The sequence below is a fragment of the Archocentrus centrarchus genome, unplaced genomic scaffold (assembly GCF_007364275.1).
Source record: "Archocentrus centrarchus isolate MPI-CPG fArcCen1 unplaced genomic scaffold, fArcCen1 scaffold_41_ctg1, whole genome shotgun sequence".
Taxonomy (NCBI): domain Eukaryota; kingdom Metazoa; phylum Chordata; class Actinopteri; order Cichliformes; family Cichlidae; genus Archocentrus; species Archocentrus centrarchus.
This window is the reverse complement of record NW_022060267.1, coordinates 774,139-787,328: the sequence shown is the minus strand read 5'-3', so window position 1 is coordinate 787,328 and position 13,190 is coordinate 774,139. Positions and strand designations below refer to the sequence as shown.

General features: G+C 42.3%; 2 protein-coding genes across 2 annotated transcripts in view; one reads left to right on the top strand and one right to left on the bottom strand.

Moving 5' to 3' along the window:
• The window catches only part of LOC115776963 (zinc finger protein 239-like), a 248,602-nt gene that overhangs the window by 103,838 nt on the left and 131,574 nt on the right, over positions 1–13,190 (top strand). The window lies entirely within an intron of this gene.
• Positions 1–13,190, bottom strand: part of LOC115776948 (NLR family CARD domain-containing protein 3-like) — a 507,515-nt gene that overhangs the window by 464,352 nt on the left and 29,973 nt on the right. The gene's annotated exons all lie outside the window — the stretch shown is intronic.

Sequence of the window (13,190 nt, the reverse complement as noted above, 5' to 3'; positions counted from 1 at the left end):
GCAGCTGCAGGTCTGACCCGGCTACAGGCAGAGGCAGTGATGGCCAGTGGGAGCCTGTTTGAACACTTTGGAGTTCATTCTTTGAAGCTTTCAGTCTGGATGTTGTTGATGAGAAAGAAAGCATTCAAATGCAGCACTGGTCTCATCAAACTTCTTCTCCATCATTAAGTAGAGGAAAAGAAGTGACAGAGTCACAGCTGTGCTTCAGAGGCACACACACACTTGAAGATGTCTGACCTTTGAATATGACAAGTATAGGAAAATGATCCACGGATCAAGGAGATCAGATCCTGTGGATTAGTCTGCAGCACCATCAGATTGTTTTCCTGTTTTTGTCTCAAAGTGTCCTTTATACAGTCAGAAAGGCACAAAAGTCAAGAGGATTTAACCCAACAGCTGAAATGATGTTAGAACAGAGGATGTCCACGTGTTGGGCTCTTTGTCTTTCAGCAGTGCTTCACATGTCAAATGTGGGTGTTTAGTGATGTTGAGATCTTGATTACCTGAAACCTAAGCCTAGTACTATGTGAACAATCATATAATAAATGTATGAGATTGTTAGAGAATGAATTAAGTGAATTAGGATCAAATGTTAACCAGTGTGTGTAACACAAAATGATCTGCATGAAAAGTTGTGTAATCATTGAGCTTATGGTAAAAGGGGGAAATCGAAGCTGGTGCTTAGAAACAAGCAGAAAATGGAGCAAAACAAGTTGAGGCATGTTGAGACATGTCCGGGAGTGGGAAAGTGCCTAAAAGACCAGATGAAGTAATGGTTAAGCTCAGCACTCCTTAAAAGGATAAGGGCAGTGGAGTGATGATTAGTCATGATGATGTTTTAAAACTAGGATGTGTCTTAGAATAACGACATAAAAGATGATGCATAGAAGCATTGTACGAGATTTTCAGGAGTTACTTCCCCAGACAAGAACTGCTCTGCTGAGAGGACTGGACCAAACCCTCTGTGGATTAATTTGACCCTGAACTGTTCTGCTGGTTTCTCCCTGCTTCCTGGACGAAGTTGGAGGTTGCTTCACTTTGGGATTCTTATCTTTTGGACTTTGGACTAAGTCAGAGAAGATTGCTGAATTACAAGTGAGGATTATCTGAAGGAAAGAAGGACAGAAAATAACTATCTTTTGGATTTCCCCTTTTCTCCCACTTCACGGAGGCAGTTTTGAACAGGATTGACTTTGGGTGTGGTCGCTTAGGCCTAGGGACTCATTAGAGGTCCTTTCTTCCCTAAAAGGAATTTTAACCAGAATTGGACATTCTCATCCCCCTTGACTCATCAACCCAGCTCATAAGTATTTCTTTCTGATTGGAATTTGATTTATTTGAGATTAGTTGGTGATTGATTAAGTGTTGATTCTAAATATCTAATTTTGATATGATTATGGAATTCTGAATTCTGGGTTACTTACTGAATGATAAGAAGTTGAATTATCAGAATTGATTGTGCTACGCAACTGCTTGAGCTAAACCTGCCTAATAAAATTTGACCCTAAAAAGTCAGAAGTGTTTTTCTGATATTTATTCCCCCTTAAGGTACATTAAGTCTCATGCTACAGTAAAACTCTAGGGAAGTCACGCTCTAACAGCTGAGCTCTTTCTGCTCACACTACTCAAGGAATCCACTTGAACTAATACTAAGTCCCAAAGGCTTATTTTTACTAGCCTTTAAATAATACCTGGCCCATATCAAGTGCAAGGATCCCAGGGGTAAACCACCACAACTGACCGGACTATTCCCCGGGGCCAGCTGCGAAGCCCCCTGACTGTAAGCGTCAGAGGAATAGAGGAAGCGGGGCGGACATCAGGAATAACGGTGGTCAGAAGCCAGGCGAGTTACCCCGCCACAGCTTTAAGTAGTGTTGCATTTCTTCAGTCGGGGTAATACCCTGCTGAAGGGAGTAACCAGGACCCTATTTGAAACGGAGAAGCTGTCACAGAGAGATAACCTGTGTGGATCAACACACAGGATCTTCCAGTTACACATTGTTTTCACACTGGAACAACATTTGAATCTTCATTTGAACATCAATTCAAAATGACTCATTGAAGGGAATTTGCAGCTTTTGTGTTCCAGCTGAGAACTTAGAAGATCTGCAAACTGCACAAGGTTGTTAAAAGACTTGAAGCTGGAAATGAGCTCAAACTGGAAAACTGGCTCTGAAATCTGAGACTACATCACGCAGAATAATCACACTAAGAAGAACAACTTCCTCTGTGGAGCTCAGGGGCGGAGCTCAGGGGCAGAGCTCAGGGGGCGGAGCTATGAAGAGAAGAGAGCAAAAGAGTTTAGGCTCCGCCCCCAATGTTTCAGAGCCTAGCAGCGGCCCTGGTCAGAAGCTTCCAGAAACAGGTAAGGGTACCAGAGCGGGCCTATCCAGGCTGTGGGTCAGGACCCCTCCCACCGTTCCTTCACAGTCCCAAGTGTGTAATCCTTAATCCGAGAACAAGCGACAGCAGCAACAGCATCCAGGAAGAATTCCAAAAGCCCACCAATCCTGACACGGACACACCGTCCAATCAGCTCGTCTCTAAGCGTCTGCACCTGTGCTTTGCTCCCACCTGTCTCTGGTTTGCAGGTAGCTCCCAGTGGATATCCTGTCCTCTTTTCCTGCCTGCTTTGGATTTCTCTTTGATGGACTTTGTGTTTCCTCATTTTGGACTTTTGCATTTGGCCCAATAAACGCTCCTTTTTCTCACTTCCTTCCTGCCTCTGGATCTGCACCTGGCTCCTCTCTAAATGCACTGATTTATTGCATTGTTGTCACTTCCATTATTTTATAGTGTGTGTTGGCTTTTCAAAGCACACTGTGACCTTTGTCTCTGACAGAAATGCAGAAATGCATTTGTGCAGGGCTGCTGCCTTTAAATGAAAACATCTCCCTGTAGCTGTCAGCTTCTACCACAGCTCTGATTAGAAAACTGTGATCAGTTTGTTCTTCTTTGGATCAAGCTAGGCTAACAGTTTCCTGCTTCCAGTGTTTGTAGGAAGCTCGGATCAATATGTCCTCGGCCTCTCTGTGCACACATTCATCTGATCTGAATCAGGCTCAGAGGGAAAAATGAGTTTTCCCAAAATCCTGCACTGTTAAATATCCTGAGATATCTACAACTTGTTCCTGGAGAAGTTCTCCTTGGATACCCCCTACATTAATATCCCTTATTGTTCACTTCCAAGAGTGTTTTTGTTGTGAGAAAAGGAAAAATGTTCCTGCATGTGTGATTGTTGATGTCACATGTGCATGAAACAAACAGGAAGTGAGTGAAGAACACAGGAAATGCTTCCAGCTCTTCCTCCTCTATCAGACATCCTCTCCATACCTGAGAGTGTCCAGTCTCCAGCGTGGATCCTTCAGTGCGGCCGACAGCAGCTTCATTCCTGAGTCTCCTGGATGATTGTAGCTCAGGTCCAGCTCTCTCAGATGGGAGGGGTTGGAGCTCAGAGCTGAGGCCAGAGAAGTACAGCCTTCCTCTGTGATCAGACAGCCTGACAGACTGCAGACACACAAAACAACAATCCATCTGTGAGCAATCATTTCCTGTTTGTCACATAAAATAACATCTATCCATTTCCATCCATTCAATTTAATGGACCTTTATTTATAAGTGACAATTGCCAACAGACAACAGCATCATCTCAGGTTGTGTAACAGTGGAAGGTAACAGCCTCCAATCTTAGAGAGAAAGCCCCAACCATCAGACAATCCACTGTGAGCAGCACTTGGTGATGGTGGGAAGGAAGAACTCCCTCTGACAGAAAGATGCTTCCAATGAAAACAGGCTCCAGGAGGAGCTCGGACCATGACTGGTTTCAGTGTGAGGGCAAAGAGAAGAGAGCAGAGATGAGCTCAGAGAGACAAGAACCAAACACAAACTAAGGAGAGAGAAGAGCAAAGTTAAGGAGCTGCAGTAGTGGCAGATCAAAGCATCAGGAGGGAAAAGAGGGGAGTGCAGAAGAAATGCATCATGGGAAGTCCAGCAGCAGCCTGAGCCTATAGCAGCAGAACTAAGGGAGGCTTCAGGGTCACCTGATCCAGCTCCAACTAGAAGCTTGATCCAAAAGGAAAGTTTGAAGCTGATCTTAAAGCAGAGAGGGGGTCTGTCTCCTGGACTCAAACTGGGAGCTGCTTCCACAGCAAGTTCAACATTTGGAAAAAGCTTTGAAAAAGTGTTTGTGCTGCACAAGAACATCTGGCCTTGGTATCCTGTCATGTCCTGGAGTGTTGAGGAGGAGAGGAGCCAAATCCAGATGCAGAAGCAGACTGACTGAACCTTTGATTAGTTTGATGGAAACAAAGTGCAGAAGAAAAAGCCATGAAAAACTAGAAGGAGGATCCAGAGAGGCAGGCAGCACCTGAGGAGGACAAACTGAGCCTGAGACAAAGTGGACATCCTAAAAGTGTCTCCTATCTCCTTTTCCTAAGCTGGGAGGTGGCAGGAGAATTAATAAGGACTCAGGAAAAGAGAAGAGCGCTGAGAATCTGAACCGCTTCACACTCGTCTCTCCTTAACAACGTGATGCTGGATGTGTTGGAACTACAATGTGCAGAAGATGGACTACAAAACCCACATCTTCCTTCAGCACAGTGTGTTCTTCCCCTGCTGTTTGATGCAGCTCATTTAAAGGAGAGCAGCCTGTGAAAAGCTTCATTCCAAAGGTGGAATCTGAAAGAAAAAGGAACATTTGGGCTCAGATTTCCTGACGTCTGCAGCTCAAAGACTTCTTTGGAAGTTCAAAAGCTGCTGGATTCACTAAAGAGGCTCAGAGTCAGTTTGGGACTCAAAGTTGTGGACACCAGGATTTTTGCTGCTGCCAGACCTACTAAAACCCTGAATGAAGCACAAACTGTGTGTGGCCTCATCACAGGAATGTGTGTGTATTCATTTGGTGATTCAGCAAATGTAGAAAATGTTGTTCTCCTTGATTCTGATCTGCTGTGAGTCTCTTTGAGGGAAACAAAAAGACACACCAAGAACAGCTGTTAATTACATTCATCTCACTGTGATCTGTGACAAACTGCAGCCATTCCTACGTCTCCTTTATCAGGCTGTGGGACAGCAAATGTTTCAATGCTGCCCTTTAAAGTTTCACAGCTCTGATGTTCAGCAGCACTCAGAGTGCACTCACTAATACAATCATTAAGAGCAATAAAAATGTTGATGTTAGCCTCTGTGCACTGAATCAGCACATTAATGATTTGCTCTGCATTAATCTGTGTCCTTTTTCACAGCAGTGTTCCACTTTACTGGGATATTTTTATCTCATTTATGTGATAATGTCTCAGGAGCAGGCGGCACTCATAGGGATCATTGTCTGTGGAAGAAGAGTCATGTGATCTGTGAAACGCCTCTGTTAGATTGGTTAGATGCTGCCAGCCCCGCCCCTTTCATATGACCCTGCAGCAGAAACCCTGGGTTAACTTAACCTGATAACCAGAGGTGGGAAGTAACGAAGTACAAATACTTCGTTACTGTACTTAAGTAGATTTTTCAGGTATCTGTACTTTACTTAAGTATTTATTTTTCTGACTACTTTTTACTTTTACTCCCTACATTTTTACGCAAGTATCTGTACTTTCTACTTCTTACATTTTCAAACAGACTCGTTACTTTTTAACGTCAGAGAGAAGTTTGCATTTCCGGTCAGTGCGCCGTAAAACATAAAACGATCTGAGCCTAAATGGAGGAATAATAACATAAGAGACAATCGTACTGGCGTATCCTCCATCACCGGGGCTTATCTCGTACAAAGGGATTAAATACGCAAACCCATATAATTAATGTATCATTTATAGCGCTATAATCGGGCCGGACCGAGTCCGTAAGTTGCGCTGCGGCACATAAACAGCTTAGCTAGCGCTACTGAAGAGGAGCGAAAATAAAGGGAGTAACGTATGGCAGGTAAATGCAACGTTTCTAAATGCTCAACAAATATCAGCAAACACACAAAGTGTGTGCAGTTTGTCACACAGTGTGTCTGCTAGATAAAAGAAGAGCTGCTGCATTTCAGGGAGAGCAAAGAGAGAGAAGTTCACTCAGAGATGGAGAAAGAGGACAGGAGAGGAAGAAGAGAGGTTAGAATTAAAGGTAAGGACTGGAAAACAAACTGAAGTATGCTGACTTTTGTAGTTCAAAGATTGTATGAAAATACTGCAGTTTAGTGTGTAATAAATAGGTTAGCTTGTTGTACTGTATTTACAGTAAAGCTCTGTGTTGGACTGGAGCACAGTGTTTGTGTTGATGGTCAGAGTTACAGGTTACATCAGTGCAGCAGAGATGAGTTTGAATCAAAGCTGCTGATGCTGAGATTCATTCACTGAATCCAACATTTCTACAGCCTGTATGCTGTCAGTGTAGGGGATGGAGATCAGCTCAGATAGCTGTGAAATACTGGGTTACATCTTTGTGAGTTCAGTTCATCCACACAGAGCAGTAAACCTCAGAGCAGCAGCAGCAGGTCAGCTGATCACAGTCTGCACACCAACATCATTTACTGCAGCTCACAATAGAAAGCTGTGATTCTTCTCCCCATGCAGAGCCACTACAGCTGATCTTAGGGTTCCTCCACCTTCTGAATCCCACTGTAACCCCTGAGTATCCTCATGTTTGTGTTTAGGTGGAGGCACAGTCACCCTCTGCTATGGAGGACACAGAGAACAGAGCTGTGCTTAAATTCCCTTTAACAGTTTTTGTCCTACATAACAGATTCAAGCTGAGTGCATTCATTAGGATTAAAATTTAGATTGGAATAACATTTGTATTCTCATGTTTTATTTTATATTATTACAATAATATATAATGAGGTTCGGTTTGTTTTACACAAAAATAGCAGGTAGAAACATCCTCCAAAGAGCTACTTTTACTTTCTTACTTTGAGTACATTTCAGAGCCTGTACTTTTTTACTTTTACTTAAGTAGAGAAGTTGAACCAGTACTTCGACTTTTACCAAAGTATTTTTTAACATAAGTACTTGTACTTCTACTTAAGTACAGAATGTCAGTACTTTTGCCACCTCTGCTGATAACCATGGTTTATCCTGATCACCAGTGTTAGGCTCAGTGAACCCAGATCCCCCAAAGAGACCCTGGGTATGCTGAGCTGGCTTCGTAGTGCAGGGCCCTGGTCTCCAAAAAAGTCCAGTTTCAGAGTCCATAAAAAGCTCAAAGATGTGTTTTATTGTGTTAACTAATTATTGTGGAGAGGAAACATTACAGTGAGTCAGTGCTCATTAAAATGTGTTTGTCAAAGTGATTAGTATCAGGAGAAGTCAAACTGCTCTTATTATGGCCTCCATGCAGAGATTTCTGGGCCACTTCTCTCAGTGAGGAACCTTCCTCAGCAAAATGGATCATTGGGAAGCACTCACAGACTGAGAGGAAGGACAGGGATATTTATACACCTGAGGTCATCAGGAAACTGAACACAGCAGGTAACGAGACACAGCTGAAAATAATTAGACAATTACAGGGGAGGAAGTCAAACTAAACCTAAGACACCAGAGAGGATACCTACCAAAATAAAAGAGGAAGCATGACTGAAACACAGAAACCTGAGTGACCTTAGCAAAGAGAGGAAGAGGAGCAGTGAGGGAACTAAATAAACCTCACAAATACAAACAGGAAGTAAAACTAACAAGAACTGAAGGCTCTTGGGACTTATTCGAACACGAGGACCTAGAAACATTCACAGGGACGGTACTGGACTACATTAATACTAAGGCCAACGAGTTTTATATTGGCCCGTATCCAGATCCATCCTTTTATGGGTATGACAACATGGCCGCACCTGCTAAAGCTAAATTCATGGAGTGGTACCAGCCTATGCACACAAGCCGCTTCGACTTCCAGCATGAAATACGCAAATACTGCGTTAACGATGTGGAAGTCCTGCGAAAGGCATGTCTGATATACCGCGAGACTCTGCTGGAGTGTGCGGGGCTCGATCCGTTCAGACATGTGACCATAGCATCGTATGCGATGGGCGTGTATAAAACAAACTTTCTCAAAAAAAACACACTCGCTCTCACCCATGACACAGCATACATTTACCAACATAAGACGTACTCTAACGTCTCTATTGAGTGGCTGCAGTACTTGGCACACAGGCACGATATTGTTTTCAAGCATGCTCTTCGGGGAGGTGAGCAGGCTGTCGGGCCGTATTATGTGGATGGTTTTCACACAGACACAAACACATGCTTTGAATTTGCAGGTTGTGTGTTTCACGGTTGCCGCAAATGTTATGCAGAGAGTGAGATTAATCCTGTCTGTAAAGTGTCGTATGGCGAGCGGTACCACAGTTTCTGTCAGAAGGTTGAAGCGTTGAGACAACAGCATGGCTTAAACGTGGTGGTGATGTGGGAGTGTGATTGGAAGAAGCTGAAACAGACAGATCCCTCTGTGATGGCGTTCATGCGCAGCTATAGAATGCCTGAGAGACTGAATCCTAGGGAAGCGCTGTTTGGAGGTCGTACTAATGCGATGAAGCTGTACCACAAAGTCAGTGATGGTGAAAAAATTCATTATTACGACTTTACAAGCCTCTACCCAACGGTGCAGTCTAAAAAACCGTACCCCCTGGGCCATCCTGTCATCATCTACAATGATTTTGACTCACTGGACAAATGTTTTGGCTTTGTGAAATGCAGCGTGTTGCCCCCTAGAGGTCTCTACCATCCCGTCCTCCCATTTAGGTGTCACAACAAGCTCATGTTCCCGCTGTGTGCAGCATGCGCTGTAGAGGAGAATCAGGAGACTGTGTGTGGGCACTCTGACGCTGAACGTCAGTTGGATGGTGTCTGGGTGTCGTTTGAACTCGAAAAAGCTGTTGAAAAGGGATATAAAATCATCTCCATCTGCGAAGTCTGGCATTTCCCTAATAGATCTGCTTCACTTTTTGAAGAATATGTTAAAACTTTTTTGAAATGTAAGCAGGAAGCATCTGGATAACCTGAGAATGTCAAAACTCCTGATGAGCAGAAGGCTTACATTCAACAGTATTATGAGCACGAAGGCATCATGTTAGATCCTTCAAAGATTCGTGTGAACAAAGCGGTCAGAAGTTGCAACAAGCTTCTCTTGAACTCATTGTGGGGTCGTTTCAGCATGAGGGCAAACATGCCAACGTGTGAACTAATCACTGATCCATCTCGTTTCACACAACTCATGTTCAGTGATCAATATGATGTGCGTCAATTCTGCTTCATCTCTGATGAGATTGCCATGGTGCAGTGGACGCACGCTGACGCTAGAACAGCTCGAGTGAGAGATGTGAATGTGTTTGTTGGTGCCATGACAACGGCACACGCCAGGCTTATGCTGTACGATTTATTAGACAGTCTGCAGCATAGGGTGCTCTACTGTGACACTGATTCTGTCATTTTCACATCAAGAGAGGGTGAAAGGAACCCCCTGCTGGGCCCATTTCTCGGTGACCTCACAAGTGAGCTACGGTGATGACGAATACATCGTCGAGTTTGTTTCTGGGGGTCCAAAGTGTTATGGTCATCGCACGAATCAAGGCAAAACCATGGTAAAGTGCAAAGGTGTAACACTGAACGCCGTAAACTCTAAAATCGTCACGCATGATGCGTTGAAAGGCTTAGTCAGTTCATTTGTGGCAAACCAGAACACAGACGCACACGTGACTGCTGTCTCTGACACCATCAAAAGAGACAAAAAGGGCTTCCATCTGAAGAATGATGTCACTGTTAAAAAGGTCCGTGTGGTGTATAATAAGCAGAGAGTCCTTAGCGACTACACCACATTACCGTATGGATATTAAACCTGATTTATGCTTTGATACCCGCTTACAACATCCGTTTAGCATGGTAATTAGCGGGCCAGGCTGCTGTGGTAAAACACATATGGTCAAGACCATTATTGAAAACGCATCAACAATCATATCCCATAATATTGATAATTTTGTTTACATTTACTCATGCTGGCAACCCATATATGATCAACTTCTTCAGATCAGGAGTATTAATTTTGTGAACGGTCTCCCTGATTCATTGTGTGACGATGTCCTGCTACCTCCTGACAAGATCAATTTACTTATTATAGATGATTTAATGAATGACGCTGCCAATAACTTGGAAGTACAAAACGTGTTCACCAAGTATGTCCATCACAGGAATTTGAGTTGTATCTATTTAGTTCAGAACTTGTTTATTCAGGGAAAATCCAGCAGAACTATTTCTCTGAACACAAATTATTTAATTTTGTTCAACAATCCTAGGGATAAATGTCAGATCTCAGTTTTAGATAGACAAATGTTTCCTGGTAACATCAAATATTTTTTAGAAGCTTTTAACGACGCCACTGCCACGCCTTTCGGCTTCCTGCTCATCGATTACAAAGGCAAGACCCCCGACCATTTAAGACTCAGAAGTGCTTTGCTGCCTGACCGCACAGCTGTTTATATTCCTAAAAAGAGGTTGAAGAAGTGAAAAAATGTCGAGTTGCATACGTAGAAATTTATCTCTGTTGGAATTGTTGCACAAATCCCCTCCGGCTGTACAGCGTTTAATTATTAAGAATGCTAGCTTAGATTTTATCAACGCTTTGTGTGAAATAGCTCTTAATGTAATGAAAGGCAACATACCTCTCAGTGATCATCAGTACAAACAACTAAAAAAAAAAAAGACTATAATCAGACTAATTGCTGACAAGAAAGTCAAAATAAATAGTAAGAAAAGAAGCATCAACCAATCTGGAGGATTTCTCCTCCCTTTATTAGGGTCTGCAATACCATTCATTACCAGTCTCATTGCAAATAGATGATATGGAGCACACGCAGAAAATGTATTTGGTTCCCCAGCACCAGATGGAGTTTTTAAACCATCAGCAACAGCAAAATACTTCTTCCATCAGACAATCTGTGCAAAATGAGTTGGACAAAGCTATGTCTGAAGTGTTGCAATTACCTGATATGAATGAATATGAAAAAGCTAAAAATTATTCTGTTGTTCTTCAAAGATATTTATCGCTTGTGAAACAAGGCCAGAATGAAAAGAATGTGTTGACACTGTCTTTCCCTGACGAATCAGCTTTACACATGTATCAGCAGCAGGAACAGCAGATGAGTGACGATGTGGTTGCTAATGATGTTTTGCCATACATGCCCAAAAAGAGCAGGAGAAATGCAGAACTTATCCTATCTGCTCTGAGGCGTACGCCTGATGTATCATGGAACGAACGTGGGGAGATTATTCTTGATAATCAAACTGTCAGAGGATCACACCTTTATGACTTAATTAAAAGTGTCACAGCTGTACATAATGTTTCTGATGATTCAAGACCCGCCGGGTGGACTGTATTTTTAAAAACACTCGCAGGTTTAAACGTACCGTTTTCTGTCTTTCCTAACACACATGTGTGCAGGAGTATTGGTTTGTTGAAATATGATCCGCAGATTGGTAGAAAACGGACGCAGAGTGATCAGACACCCATTAGTACGGTTAAAAAGATGAGAAGGCCTGTTGGTAACTGGGAAGGATTTTGATTTTTTTCTCATTAATTTGATTTTTTTTCCTCTTTTATTGTTAATGTTTTTTAATTAATATTCTATATGTCTGTATATATTGTTTGATAAAGCTGTTTTTATTTTTTTTTTTAAATAAATGAAACGAATCAATCTGTGGTTTTCATCGTCTTTATTGTCTCGTTTTACATAACATTAACGTTGTACACAATCAAAGCTATATCCTAAACACTTAGAAACAGGTTGTATTTTGTTAACAAAGCGACATACCATACCATCATTACAGACAAGGTTAGAAGTATACATGTTAAACAACTGATTATAGGGTACACCTTTTTGCATGTGATACAAGAAAAACACACGATGGCCACAAGTTGTGGTAAAGAAGCTCTGAACTTGTCTTCCAGAATACATAATATTATCACAGTTTTTCATTAGAAAGTCTATTATCTCGTGTGGGAATTTGTCTGGCGAATTACCAAAACTGTCAAAAAATAAACCTCTTCTATCTCTTGTGATATAAAAAGCCAGCCAGTGATGTCCGGGTAAGGATGACGGATCTGTGTTTACAATTCCCATGCAGGGAAATGTTGATATTGTCTTTTTAGGTAACTGATCGCATGCAAATACCCCTAGAAAATAGGTCCCATTAATAATTATTCTTTTAACGACTGAGGTTAATTCCACAGTATTCATGTCTACTTTAGTAGTAGTCCAGAAGTACTTGTCTCATGTTTGATATTTCAATAACTGAGTCAAAAACAGCATAACAAATAAGGTTCATAGTACGCGGCAGAGGATTTCTGAATCTGGTTTCCAGGCGCACATTGCCTGTTTTAATCAGGGATACATTCCCAGAATGGCCTTCGTCAGCTTCCAAGTTGAAACAAAACAGTGTGTATCCAGATCCAAAATCCTCTCTTGATATAGCCAGAGGTCTGTCCTTTAGATGACGGCCTGTGGTTTGAATTAATTGATAATACTCTCTGAGGTACTGACCTCTCTGAAAGTGGGGCTGAAATGGTTTGGCTGGGTATGAATGTCCTTCAGCATACAGGCACATAAACTCTATAGCACAGTTTTCAAAATTAAATGGGTTCCGTGCATAGCTGCCTGTGTATGCCTCATTATCCACAAATCCTACAATGATAAACTGTGATATGGCTCCTAGGAATAGATTGTCCTGTGTGTTGAGACGTGTTCCTGCCGGAATGGAGAATGTTTTTAACGTAACCCTGTCTATGGGGTATTTAGCGTTTGCATGCAGCAGGGCTTTGCTGTGTGCCAGTCTGATCGTTGGGGAAACTGTTACTTTTTTGACAAACAAACTTGCTGAGATAATCTTAACTTTGTACTGTGCATTCTGACCCGTCATGAGACAAAATTCATCTTTAGACCTGGTAAACTTTAGAGACAGATCAACACCGTTCAACAAGAGTTTATCTTGAAAAAACATGTCCGCGTGAATTGGTGCTATTAATTCCACAATTCTGCTGTTTCCAGTGTGTCTCCCTCTAGCGACCAGCCCATGATTATCACCTTCTATGGACGTAACATTCATATGTAACGCTGTGTCTTTACAGAACAACCCAGTACTAAACTGTGTGTCCAACGTATCCCTGCTGTAATTAATTAAGCACTCAATTATCCCTCTATACGGATATGTGTTTGAGGACTGCGTTATTAGGCGATC